Here is a 21,442-nt window from a genome sequence, read left to right on the forward strand (position 1 = left end):
AGTACAAAAGGTACATTTTAATGTGACATTGTGTTGGAATCGAGAACAAAAGTAATCATTTAAGATACGCTTGTTATATAACTGACTACAGTTTCAGTATTCCACAACAATCCGAAAATCTGTTCATTGATAAACATAGACAATTTCTGGGCAGCCATGGGTATTTGGCAGCAGTAAAGTGGTCTTCCCTCTGTTCCTTTTTATCCATCTCTCCCTCCATACTGCCCGTCATGCTCCCTCTTTCCCCCTCCTGCTGTGAGCTCCTCATTAGGGAAGTGATAATGTAACCCCTCTGTTACATCAAGCGCTGCCGTTTGTCATTATGACTGACAAGTGCCGAGGTAGGCTAACTGAGTGCAACAGGAAGAAATGCTCCCATTGGCCCTGTAACTAGTTTATCTTTTGTCCCACATTTTTCTTGCTTTTTTTTTAACAATGCCTCAGTGCATAAAGAAACACAGACTTGAAAATGATAAAATGCCACTATTAAAACATTAAGAATGCTATCAAATATAAATACATAAAACATATTGTTATCATCAATCGCTTTATATTTCCATATTGTAAGTGGGTCTACATAATGTCTCAAACGGCAACTCAGGACTATTGCCAGAAACCTGAGAAGTTTCTTGACAAGTGGAGTCTCCAGAGCAATGGAAAATCAGTCTGAAACCCCATCAATCACAGCACAGGAGATTAGTTGAAAGACCTACATTTCTCTGACAGACTGTTCTGAGATCCTGACAAGATAATAAATTGTGAATCTGTCAAAACGGCTTGATTGAAGAGATGTATTGATCGTAAATCAAAGACTTTACAGATAGTGCAGCCACTGTAAGTGATATTGGTATAACTACTGTTGCTATTAGAGGAAAACTGCTTTTTATGGCTTCCATCAGAGCTGTGGAAGTGCATCATTACACAGGCTCAAGCATGGGGTATTTTATCTGGTCTTTTGTGACATCCCCGGCTTACACTTATACTACTTTGAATCAGTTGCTTCTCTTTTCTCAGGAGCTACCAAAATAAATTAATGCAGACACACAAGGTTAGGGCAGCAATCCACGAGGAAAACAAAGGAGCAGTAAGCGCAAACAGTACAATTGTGGCAAAGATAAAATGATAATCTGAATGTAAAGCAGATGCACAATGAACACTCCTATCATAAAGGCAAACTTAACATGATCAAATGAGTTTGCCTATGGTCAAGGGACGAGTCTAGAGAGCTGAAAATGCCTTGACAGAACCCTTGACCTGTGGGTTTTAGTTGGGGTGGGTGCCTGTCAGTGGGGACAGGAGGGGGGTGATTGATTGGGTCCCTGTCAACAGGCTCAGCTGGACATCCTAGAAAGTATTCCCATCCATCAGATTGTCCAGACCCAGGAAGAGCTGCTTCCAGATGGGCAACATTGTCCCTGGGCCACCCTGGCTGACGTCTGGAAGACTCTGGATGACTCTTCAAGACCAAAAATGTTACTGACAGCAGCCGCAGAAAACCCACAACCTCTGCATCTGTGATTGTCTGTCTACACGCTTCGGGAGTCGTAGCACACACCCAACCTAATCGATACCATACACAAGATAGGACTTGCAGAAACAATAGCTGTCATTACAATCACTAGTCATAGCTCAGCAAGCATCCACAGAGTGGTGATAAGAGGTTGCATGGATGGTGCGCTGGCAGCGATCACTGTGTCTAGTGCCTAGTGAGGCATAACATGGAGACTTAATTGTGGTGCAAGGCCTAATTGCATGGTCAGTATAGGGGGTAATGAGTTAATCCCCAGCCAGTCATCCATGACGAGAAGAAACAAGTCCTCAGCACAGTAGTTACACTGCTGCTCATTAACCTCTAAGCTTCAGGACACAAGAGAGTGTGATGTGTTCGTTTTCGATGCTCTTTTATATCTTGAAGTAGGTTTGATAACAGGTATCATTTGTTAGTGGGGGTCTTAGAATTAGGCAACAGTCCTCATAGCATCCACCAGCCAACCCAGGGAGGCCAGGAGTTCAGTCAGTGATTTGGAGTTCTTGCCAGGTTGCAAGCCCTGTTGACAGATGTGAATGTATTTTCTAGGAAGGGCTATCCGGGAGAAGAAGACCGGGGAGATATTTAGGGGAATGGGTGGGGATGTATGTGATCCCATGGCCCCACTATGACAGGCGTCACGCCACCCTCCACGTAATGATCTCTTCCATATGGACCGAGGAATGGTCAGACTGTGTTTACATGAGCTGATCCCCAAAACGTGTCCCAAGACTCGTTCTCTGGCACTGCAGCCTGGGAGGAGAGCAGACGAAAGGCGCTTGGGCAATCAGGACACCCCCTACTAAAGGTCCATTAACGCAGACTGCACAGTGGCACCAAGCACAGCAGCAACCTGCCAAAAACACCCCCAGTTCCACATGCACTTACACACACACCACGCACTGTTAAAGATTACACTCATCATATTTTCATAATTGTTGGAGGCACCTAAAGTCAAGGCTAAGTCAACACATTTTGCCTGGCAGCGTATGAAAAGAGCCATTTAGGTGGAATGCATATCAAAAGCATTTCATCTGTGTTTGCTTCAGAAAATTGAAGAAAATATCAGGGTGTCACATTCAGATGACATCCTTAAATAATCTGAGCTTCTTTATCAACCTTGGACCGAAGAGGGTGTCAAATATTTTTTTCAAGGTGGAAGTCTAAAGTCTCTTAAGTTTCACTGCCAAACTAAATCCTGGCAGCAGGACTTAAGATTGGTACCGACCATTGCAACGGTATGACCATTGCAACGGTACTTACAACCTCATGCACTGAAAGAAAATGTGAAATGTGGAACAGTTCGGACTGTTTGGTCCTTTGCAGCCAGTATACTTAGCAAGCCAGGAGATTCATCATAGTGATATGAGACGATCTCACGGTGAGTGTCTGCAACACTACAACTCTGTTGTAGCCTCTCCTCTATTCAAAACACCAATTCACCCTCAGAGTATAAACCCCTCTGTGGATGTTTGGAGAAGGAGGCTCTCCCCATAGTCTACTTAAATAACCACTTCCCCTGGAATGAAAACAGATCCATTATAGGACACTGGTATCTCCTCTCCTACTGGGGCACCTCTCTCAGTCCTGACTGAGTTTGGGGTCTGTGCTTAGCGATGGGCGCTGTGATGGCGGAAAACTGCCCCTTCTCTGTTGACTCAGAGCTGGAAGTAAGTAAGCTGAACTCAGGCCTTGTCTCACTAGGGACCAGCCGCACCCCGCTAATGACATCCAGCCCTTGACATTCTTAAAACGTCTCTGGTTATTAAGGAAAACAAACAAGGGCATCAGACTCACTCACTCTTTGTGCTAACAAATACCATCCCCAGGCAATCCGGTAGATTGCTGGTGCAACTCAATAGTCCCCTGTTAAAAATCAAATCAGGTTACGGTGATTTTGGAATGTACAGCGAGTGTAGCCCAGCATTTATCCTGTGAAATGAATGAAGGAGACAGCCGTAGATATGATAACACGCAGAGTGTGTGCAGGAAGGGAGGGTGCCTACCTGACATAGAGACTCAAGTTTCCCACCTACTATACTGGGAGGAGCAAAGGAGTAAATGCACACACACATTTGCAGTCTAGAATGATGTTACCTCATTGCAAGGGGTTTTGTGGTGGGATGCGGTTCTCATCCCATTGGAGGGAGCTCTTCCACCCCCTCCACCTGCCCCCAAATCCCCTTCCTCCCCTCCCTCCCTCTCTCCCTGATCTTGCCACACATCATTGCCCTGCTAAACGCTGACAATTGGTGACAAATGGACTGCACCGCACACTGTGCGTCAGTTGCCCCGGGAGACGGTGGCGGACACGGGGGCAGGGAAGGAGAGCAGAGAAGGGAGGAAGCGGGGAGTCAAGGCGCCTGGCACAGGTGGCTGAAAATCAATACAGATCCGGCGTCTGATTGGGCCTGACAGCACAAGAGCAGTGGAGTGTGGGAATCCACTGAGTGCCACACACAGCTAAATTGGATGATCGAGGGTAAGAGAGCAGAGGAAGAGCCAAGGGAAGAGGGAGGGGCGAAGACACATTATTCCACATTATCACAGTGACATTTTGACAGGGTGACAAGGACACGCTCCGAACGCATGCTAACATAATACAGGATAAATGAGAAAGACGCTTTAACAGATGGCATCTGAACACTTACGCGCAATTCATATTTTGCATGTTTCTGTAGCTTGTTAATTATACAGTCCCAAGGGAATTACACTGTTCAGGGTTAACAATTGCAGCTGCTGACAATGGCATGTTGAGCTATTGGGACACTAAATGCTCTGGTTTAGTGCAAATAACAACAACTCATGCATGCATACAGTATACACACACATTTGCAGGCTTGCTTTTTGTCATGCACAAACACACGTATGCTGAGCTTGTAGTCATACTAATTTCACCCAGGGCTGAGTACACGTGAAAGTGTGGCACTGTGGCTGCCGTTTGGCCTCAACATGTGACCAGCCATTTGCCTAGATAAGTGCAGCTAAATGAAAAAAGGAAATAAAACAAATGAGTCAGTGAACAAATAAACATCAAGAACAAGAAGAAGCTCTTTCTAAAATATGATAATCACAGGTCTTACAAGGTCGTCATCCTCTCTGTCATGTCTTGGAAGAAATGAATTGGCAAGTGCACACAAAAACGATTGACAAAATTGTTTCAACACCATAAAGCGTAAAACGTGTTTGGGCATTTTACATTGTTTACCTACACGATCATAATTCATCAACACACTTGTGTGTGGAATATTTCTAATTTTCCAGAAGACAGATGTACCTACTGTATCATATCAATGTCAGTGATATCACAATTTAGTGCAGGGACAAACTGTTTCCTGCAGAGAATACAAGACAAATGACCCAAGGAAAGGGGTTTAATCAAACTTTTATGGGAAATAATCGCCATAAATAATAAGTGGTCTTTGGCCTGCGCTCAAACTCTGATGTTTGTTCACCATGACTAAATATACAATTTTACACAAATCTACAGACTGTACTTTCTGGCTGTGTAGAAGTCATTTTTACACATTTGAATCAATGCTGATTAACTGAGGCTTTAGCCAAAAGTTTCTTCATCAGATAGTTGGAACCCACTCACCGAGACACTAGTTCACTATTTGACATGAAGGAACCTAGAGTAAGAGACATTCCCACCCTGAACCCCCTGGTAAAAGATCCCTCCCACATATGACAGTACAAATTAATCAAGATCCCAGACAAACCCTCACCCTTCGTGCAACAAAAGGATTTTCCCCGGCCCTCTATGGCCTCACCCGACAATTAAACTACATGTGTAAGTGTATGTGCATGTGTGCATGCTTATATGCAACCCTATCAAAAACTGCATCCCATTGCATACATTCTTACTCATGCATTAAACATGAGCAAATATCTGTGTCAAAACCAGCAATGCATATTTACGTGCGTGTGAGTGTTTGCTTTGTACGAGTGCGTATGTGTATGTGTTTGTATGTGCATGTGGAGAAAAGTGTGTTTTGTGTGAAAAAGGGGGGCACAGAGGGGCGCGGCGATCAGCTGTGTGCAGGTTGCCGTCTTTGAGGGGTGGCTGGGTGGGGGTTTGAGGACATGTCGGCCCTGTGTGTGGGAACCCCGTGCTCCTCACTTCTCATACATTGTTCGCCTGCTCCTACAAACCGTTAATGCCACAAAAGATGCTCAGCCTATTGTGGCCCGGGACAGCTGAGGGGGGAGGGCAATGGGGCGGAGGCAGGCAAGGGAGGAGGGGTCTGGCCTAGCCTGAGCCTGGTATGACTGCTACCTCCCCTCCTTTCCTCACCTCTCCTTACCTCTCCTCTCCTGTCCTCTTTCCTCTCTGCTCCCCTGTCCTCTCCTCTTCTCTTTTTTCGTCTTCTCTCTTCTCTCAGCTCTGCCACTTAGCCCCTCTCAAGAGGATTTGGCAGGGCCAGATTTAGGGGGCCAATGCTTATCATACAAAAGAATTAAACCAACTCAAGGTCCGAGCTTTCTCTTCTAGTATGCTATGGCTAATCTGAGAATCTGTGAAGGAGGGCTTAGGTGATGTTACATTTTCATTAGACTTCTGATGGCAAAGGGGCCACTAATGGTAAGAGCCCTGGGTGCCATTGAGATGCAAATCCTGATTATTTCTTTAATTAAAGCATCAGAGGGGGGCAAGCAGGGAGAAGGGGTGGAGTTGACACTGACAGAATTGCATGTCCTTACCCCTACTAGACAAGGATTCTCACGTCCGTCCAGACTGGAGATCTGGGGCTCTGGGGGATTTGGCTGGTTTGTGAAAGGCTGGTTGGGTTAGGGGATTGAGGCTGAGCTTTTGAATCTGTGACACAGGTCGCCTATATTGCCTGAGAGACTATAATTTTATCTAAGCCCCATACAAGATCTTGCTTGCAGTTACTGCATAGAAATCTGGCAGACAGCTTCTTCATTGGAAGAACACATATTAAATTTGCACTCTGCAATCATCAGTGCCCGTCTGAGGTTCACACATTTGTGCTCTTTCTATCATACTTTTAAGGTTGAGGTCACATTACCTCACAAGGACAAAATGTTCCTGACCACTGTTACCACATCTTATTATGTTTATCATTGCAATGCTAGTTCCTGAAAAACCCCAAACCCCACAGAAGATGGATTCAGTGGGACAACTGTGAGCTGAACTGGAACCATTCACAACAAACTAGCAAACGATTGATAGCTGCGATGACCGTCTGTTACTGCAGGGTGAACATTGAGGTAGTTGTTGCTGGTTTCCGTGCTGTTCCCTTGAGATGATCTGTGCCACAAATGAGGAAGGCAGAAAAACAATGAATGTTGGGGTAGATGAGCGATCCACCCTCAGGATCTGTATTGTTTGTCCTCGCCACGGTTCTGGTATTCATGGGAAGACTCTGTGTACCCTGGACGGCTGTGGACCAGATGTGGTCCTAAACCGACTGTGGAGCAGGACAGGGACTGCTGGTGGCACTGGAGACAGAGGGGAAGAGGGAAAGGGAGATAGAGAGAAGGAAGGAGAAAGTGTGGTGTGTGTGTGTATGTGTGTGTGTGTGTGTGTGTGTGTGTGTGTGTGTGTGTGTGTGTGTGTGTGTGTGTCTGTGTGTGTGCATTTGTGTGTGTGTTTATGTGCACACGTGTGTCATGGTTGGTGGTGAGTGCGCGCAGTTGGTGATGACTGTTGGAGGTGGAGGGATGTTGGGGGGAGTGGAAGGCGGGAGAGGAAGGGGTGTGTGTGGAAACCCTGAGAACTTTTTTTTTTCTTGGCGTAGCTGCACTGCTCTCCAGGACCACGGAGTGTTGCCCCCCTGCAGTTTAAGCCTCTGTCTCTTTTTGTCCCCAGCACAACAGCCTGTGGCATTCCATGGCAGCAAATCTGGCTGTGCTGTCACATGGGGGAGATTAGCCAAACTAAGACCTCAATAGAATGCTCACTTTACTCACCCATTCCAGCAGTGCCCACCCCCCCCCCCCTGCGCCCAAACACCCTCACACACCCAATTTAACCGTTCCTCGTCTAGACAGAGTGCAAAGCGATTATTATTGGCATTATTGAGACTTATAAGCAATTCTCTTTTTTTATTGTCACATTCCCAGTGGTACACATGAGCTGCCAAGCAATGAGCCCTATTTCCCACTGTGAAGGGCACTTCCTCGTTGGTCGGGTCTGTGCATCGCTCCACCTGGCTAAGCTTACAGTATAGCTTCTGAGACTAGACACTATATATCTTGCAGTGGATTTACATCTATTTCCTATCCATTTTCTCCAGTAACTGTGGTTTCTCCTGCCTTCTGGCTCCTCCGGTCCACCTCCCCTTCATAATGCAGTTATTCTGGGCTTGGTCACAGATATTTAGAGTTATTTTAGCCACACTGGCACTACCCACGCATGCACGCACACGCACACGCACACGCACACGCACACGCACACGCACACACACACACACACACACACACACACACACACACACACACACAAATACACACACACACACACACACACACACACACACACACAAATACACACACACACCATCCTTATCTGGCTTAGGGACACTCGGAGGAGGATCTTCCAGGAAATGAAGCTCCAGCAGGCTGGAGAGGTCTGTGGCTGCCTGAAGGGACCTAGGATGAACTGGGAAGGGGATGGGGGGAAACAGTGGGGATCTGGGTTGAACAGAACCTTCTCCTAGGGGGTACTGCAAGAACAAAGCCATCTGACTGCATTTAAAGACAAAGAGGGAAACACATATGGTTTATGTTTGTAGCATGTCAGACTTACACCATTTGTCCCTTTTACACAACCCCTCCAGCCTCATTTACATATGTATTCATGCCCAAATGGGAATTATTAGATTACGATTTACCAGATATGTTCTCTGGGTATGTTTTTTCAAACCCGCTTACATCAGGTTGGAGTTAATGCACTGAAAGAGGACACTTCACAGATTATAATAGTAGACAAAATCTGATGATAGTTATGATTTTAGAGTTAAGACCATTGTTCCAGTTATTGGTTAAGTGAATCAATCTTACTCTTTGGGTTAGCTTTACAGATATAGGGTAGGCTGAGCTTCATGAGGCCCAGGAGCTGAGGCCAGAGCAATAGTCTGAGTTTGCAGCTGGAGTCTGGGGGCCACAGTTGCAGCGGCACAGAAAATAATTAGGTTTATTTTCACGTAATGGTCTACTGCCCAGAGCAGCACCATTGCTAAGCATAGGCAAAAAGCTATTTAATCGCTGCCACATAAAAGGACCTCTCTTACCGCCTCCCAAAATGGATGTCATTAATGGACCAGGTCTGGTTGAAAAGGGGTGAGGGTAGGGACATTGCAGGCAGGGGGAGGGTTGATACATTAAGGAAGAATATATGGGCAGGAGCTGCCCAATCCAAACTGGCGAACCACTCAGGCAGTGCCTCTGTGGCACTGCCTCCCTCACCTGTTTTGCATTACAGGCCGAGCAAAAGCAACAGTAAACCGTGAACCATGAAGTTTAACTATTAGGCATTGCAATATAATTGTGGTATATCTGCTCTGAAGTCACGTACTTGACACACACATATTGCTTAACAAAAACATACAAAATCTGAGCTGCACAGACCACGAGGGAGGATACTCAAAACCTACACTACATTACGATCTAATCATCTCCTGCCAATACCGTGACGGGTCATTGCAAGTCAACTGTCTGGATTGCCATGACCACATAATTCACTGAAATTAAACATCACAAATAACAATATATTGTTTACTTTCATCAACACATAGATATTAAATTCTCATGAAATCAACATGTTTTAGATTCTGCTTCCAAACATATCAAGCTGATTCTGTTTATCCTCATCACTCAGTCTGTTGCTTGCTTCTGACGTAGCTACCTGGCAGCTATCTGCACCACAGTCCCAGCACAGTCCCAGCCAAGCCTAGCCAGGCCTGCAGCAGCAGTGGGCCTGCTGGCTTTTACTGGACAGATTAAGTCATGCTTTTGCGTCTGGGAGACATTGTGAGTCCCAGCGATCATCTAAGCCACCAGTGATCCAACACAACCAGTGGAGGGGAGCACCAGTGACATCCGTAAATCACATAATTTCCCATCAAGTGCAAACTCCTGTATCTCCAACCCATGGAGAACACTACAAAGTGCCTTGCTCACCTTGCACCCCTGGCTCCAGAGCTGGAATCTATATACAAGTAATGTTTGTACGCGGCTTTTGCAATAACATGCTGTATGGTCAAGACGTGGTACTAATAAAGCAGGATGGATATAGGTCCAAGATGAAAGTAATAGCTTTGGACTACTGCAAAGCTGGAGGTCATGTGAGTGTAAACGATCAGAAGGGGGGGGAGTGCTCCGCCCCTGTAGTTCTATGGGTTTTGGGTGGATGCTGTCATCTTTCACCTCCATGAGAAATAAGGCGCCTGAGTTAAGTTTACCTCTCTTTGTCAGGCTTTGAGTGCCTGTCACACAGACAAACCTTAATCACCTCCTCTTGGCAGTTGACCCAGTTCTTATAGGCTGGTTTTGCAAAATGGAAGCTGTGGGCATATCCAGCATATCCATTAAGTATGGTTTAATCCCAACTCATTACATCCCCAGGGACATGGGATTACCAAAAAATATAGGAAAATAAGGACCGGATTATTAATGGGGAGATCAGTGAATGCTTTTGTCACAGATGACCTCTTGCCGCTTTTGTGATGAACAAACACAGAAACAAACACACACATACATACACAGTCAGGAGCAGGAGTGAAGTCAGTGCTTGGCACAGCAAACTTGTGTGGGTTCCTGAGATGTCAGGCTCCTGGCTCCACTGATTCAGGCTGTTATTGCCCCTTCATCCTATTCCTTCCATCCTTCCCACTTTCCACTCACAACAGCAGTGCTTTGCCAGTGGGGTCACCATCTCACACAACAGTCTCACAATGCTGTATTGTGCATAATATGCTAATATTGATGGTAAAAGCAAGTGATTTTAGACAAACGTTCTAAAGGTTTGTGATGTTGCTCAAACAACAATTTCCTCCCTGTTCAACAGAGTCTGCTATCGGGCATTTTCCAGCTGTCTCATGTGGTAGTCTTTCAGCTAATAGCACCAAAATTAGTATTCACGAAGCACCCTACACTTCCCTGCTTGTTTGCTCTATGCTGTGTTCTCACCATAAATTTGGCTCCCGGAACAGCAACTTACAATGGTTAAATACTTCTTGTTTTGTGACTGCATGTATGTGAAAGTGTGCATGTGTGCCTGTGCACATATGTTTGAAACACACGCATGAGGTTATATGTCTTTATTTGCTTTAATAAATTATTGATACACGTTGCCCACAAAAACTTGCAATCTAAGAAGGGAATCTGGAATTTCCATAATAACCTGTGACCTTTGATGTTTAATTGCAATTGTAGTTTACGAGAAAGCTTTTGGAACCGTCTTTCAGTTCTGTTCTTGTCAAATCCCTGACCTTTTGCATGAAGACACAAACTTACTTGCAGCTTTGAGAAACACATTCACTGCAACTTTGAAAGGCAATTGGGAATTTTTAACCTATGCTCTGGAGTTGAAAACATGACCACTGTGGCAGGTTGGACATGGAAATAAAGGAGTAAGCATGCTGAGACAGAAGCTGTGAATCCCCACTCCCAGAAGGCTACAGCTGGGAATGTGTAATGTGTTAGGGTTAGGGTACTCCCAATGGCAAAGGGAATGCACCCCTAGAAGCCACAGGACACTCCCAGCCATCTCTGAAGAAAAGAGAAGCACAAGCCACAGAGGTTATAACAGAATACTACTCAGAAAGAAATTGTCACAATTATCACGTCACTACACAGTGGGAATGACTGACAGGCCGGCGTATTTAGACACACACACAGCCGAACTTCCCCTTTAGAGGCTGGTGAAAAATGAAAATGTGTCTGCATGATATCACCCGTGTCAGACAGACGTGACAAAACAGAGAGAAGTGAAAGTGCATAATGTCTGTGTTCAGCCCACAGTGATGATGTCAAATGGTCTCATGGGGATCAGACATCTGATCATGCTGAGAATGTCTCCAGCATGTGAAACACAACTTGGAGAAGACATGAGCTTGGATGTGATAGGGTAATTAAATGATCTGACTATTACCAACATTTGATTTAATGACTAACGAATGAGTCAGGGTTTCCTTGATTTTATAACGAGGAGTAAATCAAAAATATAGAAATCCTATATATATATTTGAAGTGTAATAAACTGAGTCATGTGTTTCTGACATTTAATGAGTAAATTCTATGCTTGTTGATATGTTGTCTAAAGCAGTATTAACCCAGCTGTGTTACTTTAGTAATCACAATTATATACTTTTAATTATTTAATTATATAATTACTCTTATTTATATGATTATTAGATTAAAATGAAATCAAAAGGGAAAAGGAATATCATGTATGTACGTAACATTTTGACTTTGAGAAATTTCAACTTAAAATAGACCATTTCTGTAATACACAGACCACTTGGTTTTTCTGTTTGTCACTTAATTTGACATAAGGGATGTAAAAGAAACTGACACAGAGCAGATGGAAGTGCTCTTCTCAGCTAGACTCTCAAAATGAACCATTATTGGTATTCTTGGATGCTGTTTTTAGTTAATGTATGTGTGAACTATATACATCCCTAAATCTGTCTTGGCTACTAACAGTAACAGTAACCGTGGCGCATCCTATACCTGCGTCTGTCTGTTCACGAGCTTCAACGACTCAATACAACAAATACCACACAGTAAATGTGCTCAAAGACAGTACAGTGCTATGAGAGAAATCAGCAGTCGTGCCCATAGTACAAGGATTTTTCCAGAATCCTTTCCTGAATGCAGTGGAACTAAAATCTCATACGGGGTATCAGTTTCCACTTTCCAGCTCCCTATAATTGAACAAATTGCTTTGAATCAGATTTGCTTGCACGGTCTGTTCTTTGTTATATGGGTTCAGAGAGATTACAGGATCATGACTGAGCTTTGCCTCAAATGATGACAAACTACATGGATTCTCCGCGTAATGTGTTCTCCCTTGGCCAGCCTGATGTTGCTATATATTGCTGGCTTGCTGCTCTATGTAGAGCAAGTTCAGGTCATAGAGGAAAGAGGAGGAAGTTTGTCTTTTTGGACGAAAACTTAGTAAAAAACAATTAGGACAAATGTTTGAATTAACTTTTATTGTCAATTTAGCTGTTACTGGCTCCAAGAAGTTGTACTTAAATTGAGAACAAATGCTTTTCATTATAAAATTATTTGGAAACTATTTTTCAGCCAAGCTGCTAAGTTATTAATTGGCCACTTGCTGCCACTAACCAGATAACTATATCTTTCCTGAAAAAAAGCTTTCATGTGGATTATTTGGCAAATGCATATGATCCTCCATCTGAACTCAGGAGCTACACATATTCAGGTGCTGATACATGAAAACAAACACTCACACCAGCCCTGTCTCCTAAAAAATGCATTCCCATACAAGTAAACTGCATCCTCAATTACATCTCGAGGGAAACGTATTTCTTCCGGGTGACATTTGTTTTTGATGTATCACAAATACGTTCCTGATCTAATCAAAGTCCTTTTATGGGGGAGGTCAGTGTGGATTGATGAGTGGGACAAACATGGGACTTTCATGCAAACGTACTTATTTTAACCCAAACCATGATCTTTTCCTAAACCTAATCAAGTACTTTTGTTCAATTCACAATGTTAACCATGCGTTTAAAACTGCAACTGTTTTGTGCACGTGTTGCTGTTACGAGGACATGTTGAAACAAACGTAATCTGAGAGAAAATGTTTCCCTCGAAACGTAATTGAGAATGCAATTTACTTTTATGGGAGCATACTTTTTAGTAGACAGGGTTGTTAACACATAAACAGACAAACACATGCACTCTGCTTGAAGGTGAGTATCTTTATTGCAAAGTGATAATAGCCTGTGAGGAGACATTGGCTGACAACCATGATAGATCCACTTTTCACAGCCAGCATGTCACCTCAGAAATGTTTTCTAACATTTATTGTATGTATTGTTGTATTGTATTGTAATGTCACCTCAGAGGGGCAAACAGTTCAATAAAGTAGCTCTACTTTATATCATATTACTTTTATTTTATTTCTGTCATGTAGCCAAACATGATACATGTCCAAATATGATACAGCAAAAGAAATACAACAACAGCGTCCTTAATATTTCTACTCTTATGGGTCAAATTTCTTTCTTTCTTTCTTTCTTTCTTTCCTTGTTTCTTTCTTCAGACAACTGGATGCTTATTGAGGCCACAGCAGTGAATGCAGCATGAAGTTTCTGGCTTTATCAATGCATGTCATTCGAGGAACAATGAGGCATACACTTTGGATCATCAGCTGCACTGTCCAACAACAAATCTGCTGGCATGTGAGTATCAAATGATTCAGCCAGTGCAGGACATGAGGAAGAGTTGAATAGGAGGAACACATTATGAAAGATTACAACAATCCACAAATCCTGCAAGCAATCTTGACCAATTCATTAAACAAGGAAAGCTCCAAAAGGTTCACCTTCCCCATAAGGAAACCTCTTCAACAATGCACACACAATAATACTGTACAGTGCAATAATAGAAGTGCCCTGAGTTTCTACTCAATAGACATTCCCATGGTTTCAGCTGTCCTAGGTGCCTGCCAGTTGCTGGCCCATGCAACAGACAGCCATTTCCTCCCAGGCCCAGGTGATTGACAAAGACACAACAGGCCACAGAGCCATAACGACCCGCTGCTCCACTGCCAAGCACCCTGGGTTATAGTGCCATTCCCATACTGAACAAAAGCGCCAAAAAACTGGAGATAAAGAGCTGTATCAATTTCAGTTTTAATGAGCACCTTCTGTACTCAACGTTAATAAGTACAGTAGAGTCAGCAGAGTGTCTTCCTTTCAGGAGCATGAAAAAAATGGCTGCGGTTGTTATTCTTAGGCCAATGTGAAGTCAGCCGCTGGCAGATTTATACTTTGATACTGATGAGATAGTTTATATGGTAATGAGTAAATCACGTCTTTAAGGTATCATATTTATCTCAACACAGTACAAAACATGATTGTGAAGTGACATGCATCGGAAGTGAAGAGACTTCATTGCAATAAACAAAATGTGAGCAGACGCAACAGAGGACCCAAACCTGGGATTTTGGGTGGTAAACAGCTGCATGTTATCAAGCTTACAGCAATGAGACGTGACCAAGCCTCCCTCCCTGGTGCACATCTCCCAGGATCACTTCAAGGTGAGATACCATCAGGCGGTAACGATAGCATCAGATGCAGGCCCCCAAACATCGCTCCGCAAACAATATCGCTAATTTGTTCCTCTGTCACTTCCCCAGAGTTCCACTGAGTGTACGTAAGCTTTTGTTTTGTCAAGCAGAGACAGCGAGACAGATTGCTTGTCAAAACTCTTTTCCTTCAGGCCTCTTTCATGAAGAGTTTGACTTCCAATCTGTTGACTGCACTGATGACTCCACTCATCTGTAAGGGATATGTGTGTGTGTGTGTGTGTGTGTGTGTGTGTGTGTCTGTGTGTGTGTGTATGGCCATACATAAGCATGCACACTTCCTTGCAGTAGCTATTGAGCTCATCAGGTTTTTGGATTAGACGGCTTCTCTGACAGGTGTCGTTAAAGTATGAGTAAGTGTATCTGTGCACAGGGACGCTCACGGGCTTACAGTTGCCTATTATTAAAGAAAACATTCAACAGTCACCATAGCGATGGCAGCGCTCTGAGATGGCTGCTGGGAGTGCTGACAGGCCTGTGTCAGTGCAGAATGTCCAACCCTGCTATTAAGGATCACTCCATCTTCCCACCCCTCTTGACATTTCTTTTGTCAAGCCACTAATACTACTTTTCTTGCTCTCATCTCCTTCCTACCCCTACACATGTTGTCATTTTTCACTTCACTCCCCTCTGTCCATGTAGGCTCTCCTTGGCAGCCTTTAACACACATACACACATAAACACACATACACACCTCAATTAGTTCTTGAGAGACAGGCAGCAGCAGGTAGAGCGGCCTCAGTTTTCACACACCACCCCGGGCAACTACCATGTCTTCATATTTAACCATACAGTCCCATTATTTCACACTAAACAGAGCTGTCATCTCCATCAGTCTCCATAGATCCAAAACAAGGGAAACAAGTTTTTTCATGAAAGTAACACAGAGATAACTCTGCAATCATTCGAATACGACTGATATTCTGGAGGACATTTGGAGCAGCTATTTAAGTGTTCTTTCACAAAATGCATGATAATCTGAGAAACTGAAAGACTGAATTAAGGTTCAAAGAGTTTAACAAATGAGAAATGAGACAGTAAAGACTGCATATGTTGTAATGGTGTATGGAGTACAGAGTTAAGCTGGTCAAGCATTAACACTGTCAGTAACTAATGTTTTTTTAAGTAGGCAAATAATGGTGGTTAAAGATAGTTATGTGAGTGTGGCATAAAAGTAGCACATACCGGTTAATGTGTCACACCCAGCCAGCACAGTTTAGTGGGTACAAGCTGTCAGTTTAGGTGTTCTGCATGACTCAGATTTTCTGATTAGTGGCCTGTTTGCATAGATACAGTGCAACAAGAAACAAATGGGGCTGAAAAATAACTAAAGGCATGCTCAAATAAAACTAATGATTAAATGAAATCGGAGGTTCAAAGTAGGTTCACTTACAAGTACCTTTAACGTCTGACATCAAAACTGATTGGCATTTATGTGTGCATCACGTTTGTATGTCTTTCTTATTCATTAGCATGCATTAGCTTTGTTTTCATTTCAGTGCCAACACATTAACCTCTACAGAGGTTTTTACACTTTCTTTCCTGTAATACACAAATGTACTTACAGCACATGTTACAAACAGTTATTCATCACCTGATTACATTGTGTGTCTTTCTGCTCATTTTGTTATTCTAATGAATGCCCACTGAATGGAAATTCCTGTTAGTCATTAATAGTGTCACCTCACAGCAGGATTGGGCTAATGCATGTCAGCCTACATGTGACCCCTGTAATATATTGGCAAACTATGCAGTGTTTTTCCCTGCATGCTTGGTTATGCTGAAATTGCCATATCTTTGTATAGTAATAAGCAGTATAATATAATAGGTAAATGAAGCATGTATATATGTTGTGGCACGTTTAATCTACCATCAAATTGTTTGCCTGGTGTTTTCCCTTGCATGATACTTTTAAAACAGCACCAAGACAAAATGTTGTGTTTATTTCATCATAACAATGCGTTCAGGGAGCCCAAAACATAGAAGTGGAGAAGCAACAGGTTTAGAATACCAGCTTAAGTTTGTTGTTTCACAAAGGAAAACACTGTTGACATATTGCACCTGTAGATGTGTTGATGTGTAACCTTACTGAAAGATGTCAAGTCTCCACCCCCTCTCGGTGGGCAAGCTTGTCAAACTGCTCTAATGTAAGTGAAGGTGGAAGACAGGCTCAGTGGGCTCAATAGAGATGATATTCCTCAACACATATGACACTTCTAACATCCATATTTCCATTCAATCAGACTGATTACAGATTATGACTGATGCATATATGAGGATTAAGAGCAGAGCTGTACCTCACTGTTAACAAAATCTGTACAAACAATGCATGCCCATAAGCTGCTTATCTCTGATCTGTTGTGACTGATCACAACACCAGAGGAACTAACAGTGTCATATTTGTGCTTGTTTACAGGATGACCATTTACTTGCACTCAGCTTAAAACATCCATCTTCTTCCTCAGTATAACCTTTCAAACACTACATTTCTTTTCACTACATAGTTCTTTTTTAATATGCTTTGACATCCTGGTTTATTTGAGAGTCATGGTCATGCAAAAGGGAGCCTCTGAGAGATTTGTCATAGTGCAGCTACGTGATTTATGAATAATTTTCCACCAATGTGAAATCATCACCAATGTGCTTTTACAAGCAGGATAATATCATAAAATGTTGGCACCCCCACCCAAGTTCTTTCATCTCATTTTCTTCTCCCCCCTTCATTTTGCTCTTAATTTTGCTCTTAATTTTTAAAGCGCTTAGTAATAATGTAACAAGTATGAATTGGAACGACTGCAATCTGATGACAGATTCATGGTGAATTTAGGAGGAGGCTTTTCATGTGACGCACAATTAAATTGTTACATTTCAAGGCATGAATGGAGTTTGGAAACCTTGCTGTATCCAATCTGTTAACGAGCCACAACTGTCAAAATACTGGACAAGAAGCAGTACGTGCTGTGCCAATATATAAGCAGGGGCAACACACACACACACACACACACACACACACACACACACACACACACACACACACTTTAAACTTTATTCCTCTCAATTCACCTTTGCTCTCTCACCCAACTCACACACATGCATGCAAACACACACACACACACACACACACACACACACACACACACAACTTTGGATTGATACTCTCCAGCTAATGTGACAGGCCAAACAAGTCTGAGCAGTGTATATTCTTACACTTTTCATTAACTTTGGCCTGAGGCCTTCGACACAGTAGGCAGTCGTAGCAGGGTGGGACTCAAGTACCGTCTACCGTGGCACCAGACCTGGCAAGGCAGCACAATACTCACACTGCTGTGTGGTAAACAGTGGAGTCCTTTCGAGTACACATACAAGTACTTTGTCCGAGCCAATCTCTTAACTTTGATTATTTTAACAGCTTTGTATTATTTTGTGCATGGATGTAAAGGTTTAATTGCTTCATGCTCTATGACTTGCATAAGTCACGTTTTATCACAAAGAAATGCGCCAGTTACTTATACGGCCATACATGACATCCCATAATTTGACTCATTCTCAAGTGGTTGTGTATCACCAAGACAACATCTATATAAGCCTGTCCTCCCAGTGAACTGTGCTCTGTGCCCTGATGAAGTGAAGGGGAACAACAGCCCTCATGGCTATGGGACAGGTACATTGCACTGCAAGACAAGGGGCTGTTTGTGTGAGACAGAAACATGAAACGTTCTGATGCAGGAAGTGAGTTTTTTTCTACCACTGTAAAATAAAGAATTAAACCCTGGGAAGAGGGAGCATTATAGAAACAATACTGGCACCTTTGTGTCTGTGAAGGTGTTAGAACAAGGTAATGTATGACTGACAAGCAATATGTTCCCAAGCTGTGCATGTCTCATCGTGTATAAAATTGCAGCACAGTTTGTACAACAGTGGGATGTTACCATTGAACACTGTATGGTACAACAAAATTGCCCTTGGAGCTTGCCCAGGCAGTAATTGAGCTGTGGAAGTGTTACAGTATTATGTGTGCAAGTCACTGCAGAGCAGACATGGAAGGAAATCTAATGTTCTCCTCTATCCTATTTACTATTGCTTGGCATATGTTGTTGCATTGGCCAACATTGTCGACCCAAATACTAGAAAGCAGGATCCAGCATGCATGATATCTAATTTGCAGGATTCAGCTATTTTATTGTACCCCGTTGCCACTTATCAGCTTCCTCTTGTCCCCTGAGAGAAGTCCTTGTGTCTCCGAACATGTAAACCAACACCCTCACCATCCACAGTAAATCTCTGTGTCTTTATGCATGTCTAATAAAAAAATACTTTATCTCCAGTTTAACAAGACAGCAATTAACATAAGGGATATGCTGAATTCTGAGAAAGCTATAGGTTTGGCTCAAGAGTTGATACCATTCTGTGATATGTAACAGTATCTGAATATGAAGTCCTGTCTGCCTTACCATATAGTCCTGATTTGGCAGCACTGCTGTTATGCTAACATATCACGTCATAGAACCATTTTGTAATGCCAAGATGCAAAGACACTAATGGTTGGTGCTGTGTGGGAAAGCTGGTGCAGAATTGGGATCTTGAAATATTCAAAGATGAGTAATAAATGGTCATGATATAGATACCACATGTTCGTACCTTGAAGGATGATGAGGTGCTAGGACGTCAGATCCTTGACACTCAGAAATCTGGTTGATAGAGGGGAGGAAAGAAAAAAGACGAAGAGGGGATAGGAGGTACGGGTGCTGAGAGAGATTCAAAGACAGTTCCCATGCATCATGCCAAGCACTAGGCTGGGGCAAACGGTCTATGACCTCACTGCTCTGCGGCTGGGTAGAGCTGCTCAGCAACCTCACTACATTAGCCCCTCCACTTTTGTGGGTTTTTTTGGGACGGATCAAGAAAGCCCAAATGGAGCACAGAACATGGAGGTGGGCTGGCAGCCCAAAAATAAGCTGGAGCCAGCCAAGTGCTTGTGGTCGTCTAGTCAGGTCAACCCCAGCCAGTGTAGAACATCGCCCCATCCATCCAGCAAAAAAGGCTTACCCTGGCCTCTGTAATGACTGTGTCACAAGAGAGAAGCCCCTCTCTCTGACCCAGGCCCTTAGTCTGTGCAACCCCTTTGGACTGCAGATGCTGGAGCAGGAACAAAGATCACAGCCAACTGGCAATGGAGGTGGAACCACTGCTCTAACCCTGCACTAATGTGAAAAGTAAGGCTGTATGTGAGAGCAAAGGGAAGGACCATTTTGGGATTAGGGCACAGTACCCGTAGTGGAGAAACTGAAACCTTGATAGAATACATCCTGCTTAAGAGAATGGAAAAAAGAAAAATGATGAGGGATAAATGTCTGAGAAATGAGTAGGATATGTGCTGGGCAGAAAAAAGGTGCCTCAATTTTAAATTCTGTTCTACCCACAGTCAGGGTGTTTAGGTCCTAAGCCATCCTCTGGTAGCCATGTTGGAGGTGCTTTAGCAACCTTAAACAACTGAATGCACTTACACTTGGCCATCATGACAAAATACCACACAGATCTATATTCAGTAGACATAATTTTTGTCCCATTTTCTGTGTTGCATCTGCTGATTTGACAGTCAATGAAGTTTGTGTGCTAATGTGAATTTGTTGGAAAGCTTAAAAGCAATAAGCAGATACAGTAACATCTGATTTGTACATTCCTAATGGCATAAATATATAATATTAGCACAGTCTGCCCTATTAAATTAGCCCGTTAATTACATCAACAGCTATATTGTATCTCTTTTTCTAGACCATTTGTTTTTTATTATTTGCATCCTAAAATGTGTGATGCAGCTGCAGATCTGCCTAATGTATGTGATGTATAGATTAGGCTGTGCATGTGTGAATTGATTTGGCAGCATTCACGTCATTCGAAAGCTCTTTCTCTCTTTGTAACTTTTATTCCTCTCCAACAGAGCTGAACTTTGTCCAGGAGCTCTATCTAGCTTTACCCAGGATGCTAACCAGTCCCAGGTGCCATCGGAGCTAGGCTAACACAGTACGCTCACCTAGACTGCAAGGCCTTGGGTTTCATCTCAAACCACAGGCAGCCCTCACTCAAAGATCCAAAATATACCATAAAAGTGCTGTGGCTAAATCAGGCTAGCCCTTGTGCAAGCCTGTCCCATGATGCATTATAAATCTATCTACATTTCCATAATGCACTATAAATCTAAATCACATTTCTAAGTTATACTGACTAAGGTTGTTTGCTCTGGTTAAAGGAACACGCCGACTTACTGGGACTTTAGCTTATTCACCATATCCTCCAGAGTTAGATAAGTCCATACATACCCTTCTCATCTCCATGCGTGTCATAACTCTGACTGGCGCACCCACCGCTAGCCTAGCTTAGTACAGATCCTGGAGGTAACCAGCTCCAACTAGCCTACTGCTCCGAATAAGTGACAAAATAACGCCAACATTTTCCTATTTACATGTTGCGATTTGTATAGTCACAGCGTGTACAAATAACAAGGTCACATGAGACACAGCCATCTCCTAACCGTATATATACTGGGAACTATATTCTCAGAAGGTGAAGCACTGCTACTTGGGAGGAATGACACCTGAAAAGCA

This window comes from Sander lucioperca, chromosome 21 (assembly GCF_008315115.2).
Source record: "Sander lucioperca isolate FBNREF2018 chromosome 21, SLUC_FBN_1.2, whole genome shotgun sequence".
Taxonomy (NCBI): Eukaryota; Metazoa; Chordata; class Actinopteri; order Perciformes; family Percidae; genus Sander; species Sander lucioperca.